Source organism: Pseudochaenichthys georgianus, chromosome 17, assembly GCF_902827115.2.
Source record: "Pseudochaenichthys georgianus chromosome 17, fPseGeo1.2, whole genome shotgun sequence".
NCBI classification, from domain to species: Eukaryota; Metazoa; Chordata; class Actinopteri; order Perciformes; family Channichthyidae; genus Pseudochaenichthys; species Pseudochaenichthys georgianus.
The window spans coordinates 24,458,810-24,473,204 of NC_047519.1; the positions used below are offsets into that span (position 1 = coordinate 24,458,810).

The 14,395-nt window shown below is 41.2% G+C and overlaps 1 protein-coding gene across 6 annotated transcripts in view; it reads right to left on the bottom strand.

The window, feature by feature from the left end:
- tnr (tenascin R (restrictin, janusin)) overlaps positions 1 to 14,395 on the bottom strand; it is a 225,220-nt gene that overhangs the window by 110,494 nt on the left and 100,331 nt on the right. For 4 of the 6 annotated variants that reach the window (XM_034104816.1, XM_034104813.1, XM_034104815.1 and 1 more), the window contains exon 3: positions 2,169 to 2,222. The exons of the other annotated variants lie outside the window; for them this stretch is intronic. The gene's annotated coding sequence lies outside the window, so the exon portion shown is untranslated. The remainder of the gene's footprint in view (positions 1 to 2,168; positions 2,223 to 14,395) is intronic. 6 annotated transcript variants of the gene reach the window in all.

Genomic DNA, 14,395 nt, shown 5'->3' on the forward strand with positions numbered 1-14,395 from the left:
AGAGAAACATGTCTCTTCTGCCCGCTTGACAACATCATGTTTAGAAGCTTTGTTTATTCGAGATTAGGAGTGGTGCTGTGGGCCGTTTGCCCTCTTATGTTTAATAACCGCCAGACTAATAAAGCAGTTTAATCAGTTGAAAAGTTAGCATTAAAAGAACAACAGAACAAAGCAATTGGCAGTCATCATCTCTCTTTCTCTGTTTAGCTTCCTGTCCTTCTCCATCTTCGTCCAATCCCCTATTCTATTCTATTTCCCTCTCTGCTTCAATCGATGCTCGCTTTCAGTTTTCCATTGAGACGATGAAGATGTGTTATCCCTAAACCGCTCTTCCCATTCATTCAACTCTAAATTCCCTTCAGTGGAATACAAATCTATGAATATATTTGCAGACACACCAATGCACCAGGACGTGCTCTTTGTTGTTAACCTCATATATTTGAGATCAAACAACTGACAAAAGCAATCTCTGAGAATAAAGGAAAAACTGAGAGGTTTATACACAACAAACGAAAGCTGCAATGCTTGTCACTGGTGATGATCTCACATCGGATGATTTGAACTGTTCTGGGGTTCTTGTGTTTGTTTCAGTGAAACTGGACCGACTCTAGTAGTATGGTATTTGCAGGCATGGTTAGAGCCAATGTGTTTTGTTTACCAATAAAAAACGTAAGCAAATGACGGACGTGTGGTAGTATTTCAGTCTCCATGAGAATGATTTGTGTCACACAGTGTGTACGTTTCTTCCAAGTACTGTGAACACACTTGGATAATGGTATAAACTCTACGCAACATGCAAGGGGGAGCGAGCGTCTGTTCAACTCTGAGCTACAACGTGGCAGGGATGCTTGAAGTGTGCATTTAATTAGTGGAAAAAGGTAAAGATAGTTGTTTATCAGGCAAAACAATCCTCCTTCTTTCCTTGTAAAGTGGGCTATTTTAAGGGTTGTTGAATAGATTGTATTATTGCTTTTTTCTAATGGAAATAAAGAGATAATAATAAATATAAACAACAAAAAGCATTGCCATCTGTTATCGTTAGTATTGTTATTCCAAGCTTGATTTTTGGCACTCACAAATGGCACAAATAATAATGATGTTTACAACTAAAATATTTATTTTTCATTCTACTGAGAAAATTGCATTTCGGAGCTTGAGGACAATCCTGATTATCACTGTTTAAATCTGTATGGAAGTGTTTGTAAATAAACACAGGAGGTACTCTGTCAAATCTCAGAGCTGAAAAGGTAATTAAGTGATGAAGATACCCTAGCTGTTTAACCCATGCCTAATTAGACAGAGGAGTGTAGCGTATTCCAGGGAGTGCAGATGAAACGCACGTATTTCTAAAGCTGTAGTGTACTCTACAAGACGCATCGCACATTAATAGGTTCTGTGATTTCAGTAACTTAAGATACTCTGTGTGTGCACCTTGACAACTTAGAAAATAGTATGAACAGGTGAAAATCGTATCTTAATTTGGTTCAAAAGTAAAAGATCATACAATGATTTTCAGACTATTGCTATTTTTGTATCAGCACAAACTATGGCTCTGTGCCTGGCTTCATTTATTGCGTACATTTGATGTTGTGAGCTGTGTGTAACACTTACTAAGCCATCTCTCAGTAGGCTAGAACACATTTCGTAGTGAATCAAGACTGCATTACAGAATGTAATACTATGCAGCATCAGTTGGTCAATTGTCAGTTTTATTTGTCGGGGGTTTGATGCTGCTAATCTCTTTGTCCATACAGAGACAAAGACAGATAGATAGAGAAAAGGTGTGTGTGTGTGTGTGTGTGTGTGTGTGTGTGTGTGTGTGTGTGTGTGTGTGTGTGTGTGTGTGTGTGTGTGTGTGTGTGTGTGTGTGTGTGTGTGTGTGTGTGTGTGTGTGTGTGTGTGTGTGTGTGTGTTATAGAGAAGTGACAATCCATTTGTTTTCCTATTAGAACGGCAGTTATGGTGATGAATACATACATGGAAATTAGCCCAAGATGAGGGCTAATTGTCTGATTAGATGTGCTTCAGGTTGATAGATGCACAATAAGCCCATGCACATAAAGCAGTCATTAAGGAATGGCCATCAAATTGAACATTACACTATAGCTAGAGGGGAAAATATGGATGTGTCTCTACACATAGGAGTGTGTCTATGTTTGTGTGTGTACCTTTTTCTGTGAGTACTGTGTTCTCTAGTTGCCAGTCTCCCTATGACTCTGCCCCTATCCCGGAGAGGAGAGAGATTAAAATGGCATTAAACACAATTACACATTGAACTGCCTGTCCAAAAAAAAAAAGGTTTCCTGGGAAGAGTTGGAAATTGCTTTGTGGTAAAGACGTATGTGCCGCGGAGCCTCTGACATGGCAGAAGTGTTGATTACTTGCACACACTGAGATGTGTACAATCCACCTGTGGATAAACATGTAAGCCCTTTTATGTCTCCTATCTCCTATAGCTTGGCAGTATATATAATCGTCAATATGGTGTTTATAATTACCAATGTAAAGTAAACTGCATTTATATTCAAAGAGCAAACAAGCCTCAAATGCCTCTTTTATAACCATAGCAGAACAACTGCAGGAAAATTGAAAGCACACACAGATGGACACACAAACAAAAGCTTAAGTACATACTCTTTGTCCTGCTGATAAAGGAAAGGAACATATCGGGGCTCTTCTATCAACACAGAAAAACGACTAATTTGCTTTCCCCGTCTGCTGTGCTGCTGAGGGTTTATTTTTTTGTTACAGCACATCTCCTGAGGCAGGCTCATTGAAACAAACACACGCACACACACACACACGCCCTCGCAGACACAAAACCGAGCACGGTTTGCTCTTGAGGGTGCCTCGCTCACCCACTGAGAGTTAAAATGACATGTTTTGCTGGCCCGGGTTGTTTTCAGCTCATAGGAATTGCAAATTCCCTGAAAGCGGTGTCATTTTGACTTGGGTCTCCTCCAGAAAAGAAGGTTGTTTAAATAAAAAAACAAAGTTCCGCTGTTGGTTCTTCAAACAAAGATAAGAGGAAAAGTGTCCTTCTGTCCTCTTCATAAGGAAATCAAAATCAAACTGTTAAAAACATTTGAGTAATTATTTCTGGAAAATATATCATCACAATGCCTTCATTAAATCTTTGATACCTTATTGGCAGTATGAAGACTTTTAAATTTTAACTAAAACTATAAACTGCTCTAGACAACAAGCTCTTTAAACTAAGTGGCTAATGACCCTGTTTTAAATATTCAAGAATAAAATATACAATGTAAGGCTTCAGATTAGTCGCAGCAACTTTTCCATTACAATACCCAGGTACCCCTAAAAAAAACACGCCTGTTTGCTATCCTAGCTCTGGATTTATTCTATTTTGATTGTACCTTGGTATACAATTATTGCTGAAAAAAATAGATGTTAGGTCTTGTAACTTATTCACCAGCACTGACTCATCATCATGGTATGATCTTGCTTTTAGTGAATATATCTACACTTTCCTTGTTGTTCGGAGTTTGAATCTTTATGGTTTTTGCACTCATTGTAAGTCGCTTTGGATAAAAGAGACAGCTAAATGATATGAAATGTAATGTAATTAAAATATATGTTTGAGGTTGGGTCAAAGCAAACACTTTTGCAAGCCTTATGGGTACATGCATTCAAAAATACTTAATAAGACACCCCAGTATGGAGAAACATTTTCCAAACCCATATTCTACAGTTTTTAACTCACAGACATCGCAACAGCCATCTTAGAATGATCTGCATTACCACTCACATGAAAAAGGCAGAGGTTACTCTGTTACTTCTGTCTGCTGTCTCAACGAGAGAGCAGAAAGTAACAGATGATCCCGTTTCCTCCTTCTGACAGCTTTGTAGTTGTGAGAGCAAAACAGAGGAGTGCTTTTCAGGGTAAATCATATTATGTTCGCACAGTTTATTCCCCGGTCCAGCAGCCACTAAAAAAAAAGTACTGCAATCGGAAAAAAATCTGAGCACACATGTAAAGAAGAGGACGGGAATAAATGTGCATAATAAATAATTTGCATTCCTCCATGTTGGTCTGGCTGGGCTTAGACAAACGAAAGCAGAAAGGTTCTATGAAATAGTTTGGGAGAATAAACTACTGATGCAAGTGTATTGTTCTCATAAAACCAGATGGGAATGGAAAACAATTTGTTGGCACACAAATCTGATAGAGCCTTTGAAAACGTACAATTCACACAGTGTTGTTTAGATGAGGAGGCTAAAGGGACTTGGTGTCCTCGGATAGCTGCCGTTTTTTAAAGCTTATATCTGCTGTAGAGTAGTCTTGTGTCCATTCTCGTAATCAATTGGTTTAATACAAGTACCAGATTCAAGTATCAGTTGTGAGCAACAATAAGTGTGGCAAGATTCATGTGTGCAGTATTGTTTTAATATAACTAAGTGTAATCATTATAGACTGTAATCTATATCTATATATATATTTGTTAAATTCAAGCATTTGTGTTTGTCTTACCTATTATGCAGTCTGAAACAAACAAAGTATCTTCTACACATTTCACGATGCTTCCTGTTGTATCTCTTTTAACATAGAATAAACTGGACCATCTTTCATGAAGGGAAAGGACATATTGCCTTCCAACAATTCCTGTCAGCAGCACACTCTTTGCTGTTAAATCGTACAATATGGATACATTAAAAATATCCTTTTTGGAAAGTTTGATTTTGTTTTAGACCAACCAGCATTCGGATTGCACAGCATTGAGTTTTCTCTGTGCTCTGTGCTCAAATTCTTAATGTATTTTCCTGCCCGCAGACTGGATTATACACCATTGAACACTTTTCTGGTGAATTTTTAAGCAATGGCAGCACTTGGTTAAGGTTAGGGGGGGATCAGGGACTGGTAGAATACAAAAAAAAAAGTCAGCAGTAATGTTATGTGTTTGTGCCCTGATCAGACGCTCCTAGTGTGTCTAGCTGTAGTTTCCTGTTATGGTTTTGTAGTCCTTATCGTTTCCCCTCCAGGTGTACCCATTTGTAATTAACTCAGGTGTGTCTTTTCTCGTCATTACCTCATGTATAAGTATTCTGCTTTCCCCTTTGTCTGGGGCTGACTGAGAAGTCCATTGTCTGGATGTATGTACTTGAAGGTTTATTGTATAAGTTGCAAACTATCAAACTCACATTAGTACATTGCTCTGCAAAGTGAAGCTCAAGCATTCAAACAAAGTCAGAATAAGCACGAAGCTGCATCCTGACAGACTTATACAATTCCATATGCAAAAGGAAAACTTTGGGGAGATTCAGTGATAACTGAGTGGTATCAAACTGTGCGCAGAATATTCCCTTTTTCTATAATTGTCAGGTGCACTGAATTCAAAAACAAATACCTTAATGTATATTATTGTCCATGTCCCTAAACCTCAACATTATTCTATACCAAAGCTGCCGAGCCACTACATAAATCATATGGGCTTATTGAATTTAGAAAGTATGAAATATCTCAGATGATAGATAGTTGGTATTTAGTCTGCATGGCCCGCAGCCATAAATGCATTTAATTGTGTGCGTGTGTGCCTGTGCGAAAAAATGGGAAAGAAAGTCATTTGAGACACAAAGACACAGATTTAAAGAAATTCTCTCTTTCGCTCCACACACACACACGCACGCATGCACGCACGCACACGCACACACACACACACACACAGTTTTGTCGTCTACCGTAACTTTAGGTCTCGTGTGTGAATTAGGCTTGTCTCTAAGGGTGCATTCACACCTAATAGTCCGCTCTCTGGTGCGCACCAGATGACAGTTTGTTACATTGTTTCATTTTTCAGAAGGTTCGGTTTGCATTCACACGGGCAAAACTCAAACGGACTATAAACTTTAAACACAAGTCATGTGCTCGGAAATGCTGTTCAACCATTGGTCAGACATTAAGGGGGTACAAACGCAAATCCCGGCAATTTCTAGCGGAGCCTCCGCCATGGAGCATCGGCACTTTCGGCAGGTTATTCTCATGCTGCTGTTAGTCTGGAGATCAACAGACACTAGCGGCCCGCGCATATGATTATATAATCAGACAACGTCCGTTAAAAAACATTATTACATGGCTTTGTTGAATACTCGATTCTGATTGGTCAATTCAAAACACGTGACACGTTTTTAATCCAGAACAGACAGACCGCTGTCAAGGATGTATTGACCGTTGTTAAGGACGCTCACATCTGCACAAAGAAGTCCGTTCGATTGAACTGTATACAGTTTGGCTGAAACTAACTGACAAGACAAGAGCGACAAGAAAACAGCGGAGAAGTAACGGGCAGAAACCCTCCTTTTTACACAGCGGTCCAGACATAGGTCAGACGGCGACACATATTCAGTTGCCAGTTACTTATACAGGGATATCTAGATACTTCCCAAGGTTTGACATAATGAATTGTGCTACTTTTAAAGCAAGCAACGATTTTTTGAAATCTGTAATCAAAAAGCTCCTCAAAAACTCTATCGAAGCAGTTCCTGCCGTTGCTACGTTAGTTCAAACAGTAACAACGGACTATTTTTCTTAGCGGATGCATGTCAATTTAAATACAACTATTTTTTAAATCAATAAAATCATTTTCTAAATCCACAAAAGCATTTCAATTAATATTGGGAGTCATGTCGTTACTTTGTTGAGAATGTGGCCATGTAATAAGCGGCATAATGTGCAGCAGCGCGGTCATTATGGGGAAAATAACACCTTCATGCCGATCTAGATCCCTCCGCTTCGCGTCGGGCTCCTGATCGAGATGGGTCTGGCTGCAGACCGCAGCAAGGAGGCGTTTCCTATAGGGGCGTTTCCTAACTTTTTTTATCCAATAGCAACTTAAGGGATTCCAGCTGCTTTTATAAATTCTCGCAGACGAAGTCATTGTTCTAATGATGGGAATTCCGGCTCTTCTTGGTGAGCCGGATCATTTGGCTCACCAAGAAGAGCCGGCTCTTTCGGCTCCCAAAGGGCTCTTCAGTTTACCACATATTATACCTTTTAATTAAATCAAATGTAGCCCTGTTTTGACTAATGATGTATATGTGTATGCCTACACATATATCACTTAAATTATTCAAGACATCCTTTGTACTAAAGTATTCAAAAGTAAAAATTACATGTTTAATATAAATTATTTGCTGTGGCCAATTGTTTTCATTGCATTTACAGACCCGTGTAACTCTCTGATACCACCCAATGAATGCATTGACTTGCTTGTAGAACCACGCTACACAAAACAGATGGCAACACCTATAAAAAGTATTTTAAAAAAGGGGCTACTGTATCAACCTATATAAAGTATGTAAATATAGTTTTTCTCCCTGCAGGAGAGGGGAGCGTGCTTTGAGATCCGCTGGCTGCAGCGGGGAGAAGAGGGGGACAAAAAGAGATCTCCGTCCTCTGTGTTTTATTCTTATAGAAGTAAGAAGAGAAGTAATGGGGCAGAAACCCTCCTTTTTACGCAGCGGTCCAGACATAGACATCATAGCTACGGCAACACATATTCAGTTGCCAGTTACTTTTGGCATTAGGGCAGGGATATCTTTCAAGGTTTGACATAATGAATCGTGCTACTTTTAAAGCAAGCAACGATGTTTTCAAATCTGTAATCAAAAAGCTCCTCAAAAACACTATAGAAGCAGTTCCTGCCGTTGTTACGTTAGTTCAAACGGTAACAACGGACTACTTTTCTTAGCGGATGCATGTCAATTTAAATCAATACATAAAACTATTTTTTAAATCAATAAAATCTTTTTCTAAATCCATAAAAGCATTTCAATTATTATTGGGAGTCATGTCCTTACTTTGTTGAGAATGTGGCCATGTGTAATAAGCGGGATAATGTCCACATTGCACATTGCATAATGTGCCTTCATGCCGATCTAGATCCCTCTGCAAAAACAAAACAAAAAACGGCTCGTTCGCGGGCGAGAGCCGGCTCCCGTCGTTCACTATAGGAAACGCCCCTATAGGAAACGCCTCCTTGCTGCGGTCTGCAGCCAGACTCTATTGTCCTGATCATGTCAATTTAAATACAACTATTTTTTAAATCAATAAAATCATTTTCTAAATCCACAAAAGCATTTCAATTAATATTGGGAGTCATGTCGTTACTTTGTTGAGAATGTGGCCATGTAATAAGCGGGATAATGTGCAGCATTATCCATGAGAGACGTTCTGCAGAGGAGGGGCGTTTCACCGACGACAGGTGTTCTTACTTTTATGTAGCTGACGGAGAATTTTTACTTTACACGACACTGTTCAACACTTAATTCTGCTTTACTCTTTAACTAAACAACCGCGGATGTCTTGAAAGAGTCTTTCGCTAAAGATTTTTGAAGATATCCGCGTTCTTGTGACACGTAAATACTGCGCTTCCTATGTTTTGGTGCGGACTGCGTTCACACCAGCAATGAACCGCTCCAGAGTTCGCAAGCAAGCGCTCCGAGACCACCTATTTTAGCGGACCAGAGTCCGGTTGTTTAGTTCACTTAAGAGGTCTCGGACTGCGTTCACACCGACCCAAATGAACCGCACCAAGCGGCTAAACGCACCAGGGTTCGATTCAACCGGACTATACAAGGCAGGTGTGAACGCACCCTTAAGTGTGCAATTTTGTATCGGTGGAAGATCCCATTTCCGTGGTGGCGATGCAGCAGATGGATTCCATCCCCTCTACCCATTCATCACCTGCCACAAAAGACCTGCCTTTGCCCCCTTTACTACGATGACAAATGGGTCTTTTTCCTCAAGAAAATAAAAGTCGTTTACTGTGTCATCAAACAGGTTTTTATCTCATGGGGGCTACTGGAGCTTTAGAGCAGAAACATATTTTATTTCGTGTTTCACAGCACAGGATGTCAAGGGGCAACAAGGAAACTTGAAATTGCTATGATCATCAGTAAAAGAAACTCAAGGGAGACTGGATGGAAAATGTCAAAATCTGTTTCAATTCAAGTAACTGTTGTAAGAAATGTTAACCTTGTCCTGTCCATGTAAAGCCTACTATCTAAATAAATGATTTATTAGCTGGTAATTACAATTACTGTCTTGAAAAACACATAGTTGGATTATATGTTTTGCTTGGGAGAAGAAAACATGATTTCCATGTTTTAAATTATTCGATGCATAATTATATTAAAAAGAGGGGGATCATTTATGAAAACAATATTAAAAGTATTGCCAACGTTGACAAGGGTAAAGGGACAAATATATACTTTTTATTGATTATTGAACAGTTGAATTTACGTAGATGTGTTTCAAATGCCAGGGTTAATTTAGAAATCGCTTCACTGTGTCTGAAAAATAAATAATAAACTGTTAGTGCAATGAGCTCATTTATGGGAGTGAGGGCGGCTGGAAATGTGAAATGTGCTATCTTTGCAATGGAAATTAAATTGGAAGTTAACTACACTGACAAGAGGGTTACTGCTGCTGCACTGTGTGATTTAAAACGTTGGGATTATAAGGTAAATCTTTGATTTCTAGGTTACATTTTCGAAATTGAGTAAAAAAAAGAGCTGCAAGAATATTTCAACATAGACAAAAGTGTTCTACCTGTTATGTCAGGATTTACAGAGTCTGTAACAGACGCCTCGACTAAAATAGGTTTATGAAATATTAACATTATTATAAATATTAAAAATAAATATTAATATTAATTAATTAATACATATTAATATTAGCTTCAGGAATAAGGAGACGAGGTGCCACATAACACAGGAAGGGCCACATCTAATGAGTGACTGTTTGGACCTTATTCCATGATTGAATTGTTCAATCATGGAATGTGATTTACAGTAGCTCAGTCAGTCACACCACAAAACTCAAAGGAGAGGAGAGTGGTTCAGGTTGACTTGCTCTATAAAATAGTTTATCAACAGTACAAACCCCGCCCCCCTCGCACTGTCACCTGCACTGTCAATCACACTGTGTTATCCCCACTGCCCAAAGCAGCCACCTATACGCCATTTGATTACTTGAAATTAGCTATTTTCAATGTAAGATCTCTCACCAGTAAGGCCCTGCTGGTTTCTGAGCTCATTGTGGACAGAAAGCTTGACTTTTTATGCCTCACCGAGACTTGGCAACAGCCTAATGACTTCTCCCAGTTAAATGAAGCCGTTCCACCGGGCTTTGCCTATATGTGTAAACCCCGCAACACCGGGAGAGGGGGTGGTCTCGCCTTGCTCTACCGTAAGGACATCAAAGTCACTGCTGTCACTGTCCCCCATCACTCTTCCTTTGAATGTCTAGCTGTTAAACTCTCAGGCCTCAAACCCATCATTATTGTCACCATCTACAGACCACCAAAATCCTCTGCTGTTTTTCTCACTGAATTCTCCTCATTATTAACATCTGTATGTGCAATGTCCCCCACTGTTATTCTCACTGGAGACTTTAACATCCACATTGACGACCCATCCAGTGTTTTTGCCAATGACTTCATCTCACTCCTCGACTGTCTTAGTATCACACAACATGGTAACTTTCCTACCCATAATAAAGGTCACATACTGGACTTGATCTGCTCCACTGGCATTACTCCTCGTAATGTCACCGTTGCCGAGTTTCCTATCTCTGACCACAAAGTTGTACTCTTTGAGGTTCACGCCCCCCGATCAAAAGCTAAAGAAGAACGGATCATCTCCTTCAGAAATATCAAACACATCGACCCTACAGATCTCACCACCCTGATCAACTCCTACCCCATCCCTCTTGCATCCTCTTCCTCTGCTGACTTGGTGAGTCACTACAATGACTGTCTGTCCTCCTCGCTTGACGCCCTGGCCCCTGTCAAAACCCGCACAGTCTCCTTTGCCCGCACCGCTCCTTGGTTCACCTCCGACGGCTCAAAACAACTGGTCGTCGACTTGAACGGCTGTGTAAAAAGACCGGACTATCAGTACACACCCAAATCTTTGCTGATCACCTACATCATTACAAGAACGCCCTCTCCACTGCCAAATCCACCTACTACTCCAACCTCATCAGCACTGGCACCGGTAACACGAGAGCCCTTTTCTCAACAGTTAGCCACCTACTTCAGCCCCCCAGAACCCTCCCTCCTAATATCTCCCCTGAACGTTGCACTGACTTTCTGCAATTTTTCAGCTCCAAAGTAAGCAACATCCACCTACAGCTGGCCTCATCAGGCGCCCCCTCAACGGACCCACTCTGGATGGCCACCACGGTCCAACCACCCACCAGCACCCTCTACAACTTCACTCCAGCATCAGAAGCCACCATCTCCAAGCTCATCTGCAAAGCCAAATGCACCACCTGCCAGCTTGATCCCCTCCCCAGTACCCTCATCAAAGCCTGTCTGCCGTCCATTTCCCCCATGATCACAAAAATAATTAACTCCTCCCTCATTTCTGGAACTGTACCCTCCACCCTCAAAATGGCTGCAATCACACCCACCCTCAAAAAACCCAATGCTGACCCAGCTGACCTTAACCACTACAGGCCCATCTCCAACCTTCCCTTCATTTCAAAAACCCTTGAAAGGGTGGTTGCCGCTCAACTCCAGTCCCACCTCGACTCAAACGACCTCCATGAACCCTTCCAATCTGGTTTCCGCTCAATGCACAGTACCGAAACAGCTCTGGTTAAAATCACCAACGACCTCCTCCGTGCAGCTGACTCTGGACTGCTCACCATCCTCATCCTCCTCGACTTCACCGCTGCCTTCGACACAATCTCCCACCCACTACTCCTGGAACGCTTGGCTGACATTGGGATCACTGGTGTTGCACTCTCCTGGTTCTCCTCCTACCTTACCAACAGACAACAGTTTGTCCAGCTGGGGAACCACAGGTCAGGGTGTTCTCCTGTTTCACTGGGTGTCCCCCAGGGGTCAGTATTGGGTCCACTCCTCCACTCACCCGGACTGCCTTCTTCCATATCCGCAACATTTCCAGACTCCGCCCATCCCTTTCACAATCCAGCACCGAAATCCTGGTTAATGCATTTGTCACATCCCGGATTGACTACTGTAATGCTATCCTCTCTGGCCTACCCACAAAACTACTTAACAGACTCCAAATCATTCAAAACTCGGCTGCCCGGATCATTACCTGTACCAAATCGTCTGACCACATCACCCCCATCCTCATCCAACTTCACTGGCTCCCTGTTCAGCACCGGATTGTCTACAAAAACCTTCTGCTTACATACAAAGCCCTCAACAACCTCACCCCCACCTATCTCTCAAACCTCCTCCAGGAATACACCCCCTCCCGCTCCTTGCGCTCATCCTCAGCCGGACTCCTGACTGTCCCCATCTCCCGCCTTAGCACCATGGGAGCCAGGGCTTTTAGCTGCACCGCACCCAGGCTCCGGAACTCTCTGCCTCCACACATCAAACAGTCTGACTCCATCACGACATTCAAATCCCACCTCAAAACTCACCTGTTTAAACTGGCCTACTCACTCTAAAACACATTCAACCTGCTATCACAGATCCCCCTCTCACTCCGTCACTTCACACTCTTGTCCTGCCTGTTTTATGCTTTTATGCTGCTGTATTGCCTTGTCGGTTCGATTAAATTGTGTTCCGTTTTTGTTTTAGCTGTTTTAACACTTTTAAATGCACTGTAAGGCGACCTTGGGTGTCCTGAAAGGCGCCTCGAAATAAAATGTATTATTATTATTATTATACTTTATGCAATCAACATGGTTAAAATAGTTTGAATCTCTGTGTCTAATTCATTCTCATCCAAAGCTACTTGTACATGAATGTGATCCAATTAAGTCAGTATGCAAAATGTTGATGTAATGGCTTTTGTTTAACTTAGTTCTAATTATACGGATGCTGTATTTGTACAGAGAAAGGCGTATAAGCCACAGACGATACACAGAAGACCGCAGATCTACTGAACTACAAGGCCTTAATGTTAGACTGGTAATAATGACAGAAATAAACCCATAGACACATAGAAGGAGAGACGGGCAGAGATAGACAAGGCGACAGGCAGCCTGAGTCAACACGAGAATACACACAACACGTACAGGATTTTAGAGTAAGGTGCGGACCCACAGGCTATCTGACGAATCAGCATGTCGAATACGAGAACAAATATTAAAAGCCTATAAATCAATCTTTTAGAACCGCAGGTTAGTAAAAGCCTTGGAGAGGAAATCAATAAAAAAAAGCACACAGGTAATGAGGAAATGGAAGATCCATAGTAATCCAATTTCCATCATTTACGTGCAATAGTTTAACGACTCTCAAATTTGCATTTAGTCTTTTTCTTCATAAAGAGCAAGCTTGTCATAACACAAGGTAATAAAAAATGACCCTTACTATAAATGTGGGAATAGATTATTCATATAAATCCCTTTGTGGGCATAATCAAACCGCTGCATGTAACAGCCCCGCTGAAGTCACTTTAATGACACAACACGGCGCTAGCTACTTATAAGGACAAACAGTTGTGTGGGTTTTGTTAAATTTTGAATAATTGAAGCTGCAACAAAACTCAAGGCCAACATACTTCATGCTTATGGACGTATGGATTTAATTTGAATAACCATTAGATACCCTAACGGAGTACGGATTTGTACAAAAACCCCTTTAAAGGGGACCTATCATGCAAAATGCACTTTCTGATGTCTTTTACATATGTGTCCCCGGTGTGTCGGGGAACTCACGCAGCGTCAGAAAATAAAACGCTCTCTCTTTTCCTCCGTACCCAAATCTCTAAAAACGGGGCTACAACGGAGCTGATCCAGATTTGCGTCCGATATGACGTAATATCGGAAATGAAGGCTTGCTTTACAGCCACGGCCTTATCAGAAACGTTGCTATCAGAAACAATGCCCGACTGTTGGACGTAATATGGTCGGTGTTTACATTAGCATCGCTAACACTCAGAGCTAACCTGTACTGCATAGAGCATGTGTGTGAAGAAGCAAAAAATAAAAAGGAACTCACCTTGTGGTATAACCGGCAAGAGAGAAAGCCTTTGAGCTCCATACTGTTTCAGAAATAATCCTTGATAATCCATGATATTTTGTCACCGCAGTATAAACCGGTAGAATCTCCAGCATGAGTTCAGCCCCCTTTTTTTTATTAATTTCTTTTTTTTTAAAAAAGCTTTATACCCCAAATCAGCACTTTTGAAACTGTCAGGGTTTAGTGCTAGTATGCTGTTAGCTGTTGTGTTTTAGTGTTTTGTCTATCGGTCTGTTGATAATTACTATACTCTCTCTCTCTCCAGGTGTCGGCACTTCCTGTCCGTGTGGCACCTGCTAGACTGATTGTTGTTCCCGCCCCTGATTGTGTCCACCTGTGCCCCATTACCTAATATGTATATTTAGTCCTTCTCTCCCTTTGTCTGGTGTTGGTTCGTCTTGTGTTATCGTTAGATCCATGCCTGTTTG